Raw genomic sequence first — 5,562 nt, forward strand, 5'->3', positions numbered from 1 at the left:
GGGAATCAGGAATCTCATTTTGAAAAGGCAAAGTTCTAGCTGATAACACACCAGGATCAGGTAGGAATGGAGTCCTGTTATCCAGCACAATGGCTTAGGTAACAGACTTAGATTAAACCATCTGTCACGTTAATTCTGGGTGCAAATCCTAAAAGGTCATGCTACTCCTTGATAATTCTAAATTCTTGACTCCCATGCTCCTTTTTTTGTTTGTTTTCAAAACCAAATTCCATTTATCTTTTTCTTGCTCGGATTCCATGCCAACATTTGAAAAAAAGAACTCAACCTCCAAACTTCAGGGAGCACTGCTATTTGCTGGACTTGAGGCGCCCTCTGCAGGCTCAAGGAATCTCAAGTCTCTGCCACAGAAACCACTCCAGATATGTAACCAGGAGGCTGCTCCCTGAAAGCTGCGTTTGCCTCTGAGGCTGCAGGTTTCCTCAGGGTGGAGGAGCATATTTATAGAGATGCTTCTGAGGAGAGGCACGGGAGAGGATCGGATGCCTGGACAGAAGTGGTCCGAGGTGCCTCGGGGAGGCGACAGCTCAGTCTGTGGGACTTGTTAGTCGATATCCATGAAGCACACAGTGAGTCAGACATAGGAATTCAATCCCTCCTGGAAGTTTTTTTAAGGGCCTACTATGTGCCTGGGCACTGAAATTCAGAAAGGGAAAGCAAGCCAAAAGAACCAATCCTCTGCCTTCGTGATGAGGGCGTTCTAATGAGGAAAGATGGTAGACAAGATGAATAAGGAAAACAGGTGGCAGGTAGACAGTGTGAAGGCTGAAGGGGAAAGGCCAGAGGGAAGCAGCCCCCCCACTGGCTGTGAGGTTTCCCAGGTGGGCCTAGGAGGCCAGCGGTAAGATTTTAGGAAAGCCTGGCTGAGAAGGTGGCTTTGGAATAAAAGCCAGGAGGAAGGGAAGGAGCCAGGCTTCACTTCTCTGGAGGAGCATGGGGAAAAGGAAGGTCTGCCCCAAAGCCTTGAGGCAGAAGACTTGGAAGCTGCCTTCAGAGGCAGGAGAGAGCAAGGGGAAGGGAGGAAGTGCGTGGGGGAGGGGGAGGGGAGGGGAGGTTACCAAGAGTCAGAAGCAGAAGGCCCCTAGGCATGGGAAGGGAGAATGGTCTCAGAGTCCTGCCCCACTTCCAGCATGCCCTCCGCAGTGGCTTAAACAGGATCCCCTCCGCCCTAAGATCTGGATACCCACATGGGCTTGTGGGATTTGGATGGAGCCAGGCCAGCTGCCAGGGGCTGAATGGTTGCCCAGTGAGCACTGCAGTCCCTGTCTGCCCCTGCACATGTCCCTGCATATCACATTTTCTCAGAGGCTTAAGGGCTTCTGAAATAGAAGACATGAGGCCAATTGTGCAATTGGATTAGCTTGTTCTCCACACCTGTCTTCAATTCATGCTGTGCCCAGGCTCCCTGCGGCTTCCCCTGCCAGACTGACTGGGGATGCTATTCATAGAGATGTCAGCCACTGTCACAGTTCCTGTTGCCACTAGCATATTGATGGACAGGACAGCCTGACCTAGAGGGGGAGATTAGAGATGGAATGCCGGGGCTTCTATTTATTAGTGACAGAATCTTCATCAAACGCTTCAACTCTGAACCTCACCCCCCAGACGGGCCCCTCTCACAGAGCTTGAAAAGAACTCAGTAGACAAAGGGACATGAGCACCATTTGTAATCATAGACTCCACATGGCTTTGCCCCAGCACTTTCTAGTTTATACATCAATTTCAGGTTCCAGTGACTGGCAAAATATTTGGGTAAAATTAGAGCTAAGTCTTGATTACCTCAAAAACTTAGAGTTAATTCCTTAAGCCTCACAGAATCCCAGCTTCCTTCTGTTTAAATTGGGGAAATAATATTTGAAGATCTTCCTTATTTCATTGACTTAACTGTAATAAGATAAGTGAAAGAATTTTAAACTATGGAACATAGAATTGGTAAGAAAATAAGTTTAATTTGATATTTAGTCTTACACCTCTTACTGTAGCTCACATAATTTTGAACTCTCCATTTTCAAGAACTGGGCATATAACTCAAATGCAGAATCCTATTGTCACTTGAGAAACAGAGAGCTAGGTCTCTCGTCCTCTCTCAGAGATGGGTGTTGGGAACCTGGGGCAGCTGCAGGAGCTGGTGACAGGGTAACAGAGCATCCGCCTGCTTACGCCCCCCCCCTTGGCAGGGCCCAGGCTGGTCTCATTTTGCTCCTCTTAGCTACATAGGCCTGATGCTCACTGCATTCTGCAGGTTAGATTCTGGGTATATCCTGCATAGCTTGAACAGTCTCCCCATCCCTGCTCTATCTCAGTGCTAGTCTGCTTTTTATCACTGTGACCAAAATATCCAAGAAAAACAACTTAGAGGAGGAAAAGTTTATTTTGAGCTCATGATTTCAGAGTTTTCAGTACATGGAATTCTGACCCAATTCTTCTGGGTCCCAAGATGAGGCAGAGCATCATGGGGGAATGTGTGGCAGGAAGCACTGTTCTGTCTATCTATGGCAGCCAGGAAGTGGGGTGGGGGGGAGCCACTGGGAAGATGCACCATTTAGGGGCACATGCCCAGTGACCCACTCCTCCAGCCACGGCCCATCTGCCCAGTTACCATTCAGTCAGTTCATTCAACTGGGATGGCCTGACTACATTACAGTGCCCACACTCTAATTACTTGCCTTCTAAATACTTATGCATTAACACAGGAGCTTTGGGGCACACCTCGTGGTTAAACCTTACACTCTCTCTCTCTGACTGTCCAAATCAGGTCGTCACCACATGGAAGCTCTGTCTTTAGCTCAGTTGTGCTCTCTGGTCAGCTGAGCTGAGTCAATGGGGCTGAGGTGAAGGTAGACATGCGTGAACAGTATGTCAGATGGACTTCAGTTCTGCCTGGCACCTCCTTTCCCTGTGGGGCTCTGTCATAGATGGCTTCCCCTGGAAATGGGCAGTGGAATGACATCATTATGTGTGGTCTTTCCGAAGAGCAGGGAACAATGGCTGGGCTCCCATCCCCACCACTTGATGCTCTAGCCATCACAACACACTTCCCAGGGACCAGGGCTCCTGCTTCTAGATGCACTGGGAGTGAGCAGCTCTGCAGGGTAGAGTCTGAGCAATCCAGTGTGTTGGCTGTGGAGGAGAAGGTCTGAGTCTTCAGTTTCTGAAGGGCACATGCTATTCCCTGACCAGGTCTCCTGGGGTCCAGCTAGTAGTTTTCTATTATCCTGGCAGCCACCTCGGATACCTCAGGCCCTTCCGATAATGTACACTCAAGAAATAATACCCCTGCTCCATGTGCCTTCTGACCAAAGGCACAAATAACTCCTTCACCCCTGACTGCATTCCAAAGAGTGGCTACTGTGCATTTCATACACACAAAGTTCCAGAAAAAGAAAGTTAAATTATCTTTTTTTTTTATTATTTATCATTTATACACATCACAGTTTACACAAAAGCCAACCAAGAAGCAACTGTAGAAAAATAGTAGACCTATATCAGCATGAATGACTTTGTTATTATTAGGATGGTTGTTTCACAGATAATTTGCAAGAGTGTGCAGGAAACTGCAATTATTGTACACAGATATTGTCACCAGAATAAATGTGCATTAGGATTCACAGTGGCGTCAAGCTATACATTCATGTTTTGTTTCTGAGGAAAGGACCATGAAAAAAAAACAAAAAAGACTCTGCCTCTCTTTACCATCTATAATGTAGGAGGTCACATTTTAAATACAAAAAAATAAATAAAAACTTCCAGAGCCCTGCCCTATGCCATCAATAAACATAAGTTACACAGTGGTTTCCTTAGCCAAATCTAAGCCTGGCAATGATGGTGGACACCATCAGACACTTTTATCTATTTGGTCATCTATTTTGTGTATTAATTTGAAAGGAAAGGCAAGCTTATTCACAGGCCACTCGTAGACTTTGTATTACAGACAGGCAATGTGCTGCCCGGGGGCGGGGCTTCTTGGCAGGCTGGTTGGGCCATGTATCTTTCCCCTTCTCACCTTTACAGATCTGAGACCTCAACACTGATCCTGGGATGACAGCTGCAAGGAGCATCAAGATCCTACCAGAGTGGCATGGTCGACATGAGTGGGGCATCCCACCCGGGCTAGTTTTCTGTGTGGAAACCCACGTGGGACATCAAAAGCCCAGTAACAGGGTGGGGGGGGGGCGTGCTTTGCTTTAAAGTCACAGAATGATATTACTGTCAATGCTCCCACCTGCTGTCTTGCCTCATCCTGTCTGGGACATTCTTTCCTGCCACTAGACTAACTGCCAGGGTCACATCTGGTGGACTTCTGTGGTCACCAATACTTAGCACAGAGTCAAGCAGAGAGTGAACAAATACTGTTTACAAAAGAGATGTGTTCAAGGATGGGTTATGGGAAAACCATAAATAAAGCAAAAACACCCTTTCATGAAGACAAAGGCATCCACTAGCAGAGGAACCTTGGTTCTTATTCAACTCCCTCAGGGCCTGAAGGATGGACAAGGTATTTTGCCATATGTGGTACGTTTATCCCTGGGCTAAAGAACATTTTCAGGATGTCTTTGCAATTTGATGCAATATGAAAGAATGGAGTGACATTTCTAGATTTCAGCTTCAAACACCTTAAATCAGACTAATATTCTTCCTAGCTATAGGTCAAGCTGTGGCCTTTCCTCAGCTCTCCACCTAACAATGCCTTACAATACACCTGAGCAGGAAGGCAGTTTTATCACACAGATCTTCCAATCATACAACACCAGTTCCAAGGCTCCTGTGGTCCCAAGATGTTGAGCCTGAAACTCCAGCCAAGGTAACTTCCCTCAAGTCATTGTGCAGAATTTACTTCGAAGCCACATAGAAAATGCCACACTTTCTTATGGAGCAACTTGCCTTAGCCACTCTCTTGGTAGAAACTATTCCTAAGCTAGCCCTCCTGGTTTTTCAAATACCAACTCTACAGCACATGCTGTTCCTGAGCTCCACCGTCCTGTCTTGGCCACACCCCACTTCTGTCCACACTTTATGGGCATTTTCACTGGATGAGGGAACAGGCTCTTTCCATATGCAAAACTCCACGGTGATGTCTCCCCTCCTAAAACCACTCTCTTCTTGCAAATTTAGAGGCTTAGAGAACAAATATGAGCCAATGTCAAACTGCATTTGCTTTAGAATCACTTGCTGTGGGTAAGATGAGGGGCAAACAAAATAAAACAGGAGCTTCAAGAAACTGACTCTTTCCAGCAAGTATCTGTTGAACACCTATTCTGTACCCTCAGGGTGTAGACTGACAATGTGCTACCGGGGGAGGGGCTTCTTGCAGAGGCTCAGAGCACCAGGTTTCCATGGATGAATTAGAGACAGATACGCCCAGTGGGAAACCTACAAGGATACAGGGGAGGATGGGATAAGGAACAAGAGAGGAGAGGGCTTGTGGGACCCTGAGAAAACTGGGCTCTAATGGCAAGACTTGGACTCAGGTACATCCTGAAACAGGAATCCACAAACCGAGAACAATTTAGTGCAACTTCAAGCCTGTTTTAAAGAACTTGGTTC

The sequence above is a fragment of the Spermophilus citellus genome, assembly GCF_964194105.1.
Source record: "Spermophilus citellus genome assembly, chromosome: 14".
Classification (NCBI taxonomy): Eukaryota; Metazoa; Chordata; class Mammalia; order Rodentia; family Sciuridae; genus Spermophilus; species Spermophilus citellus.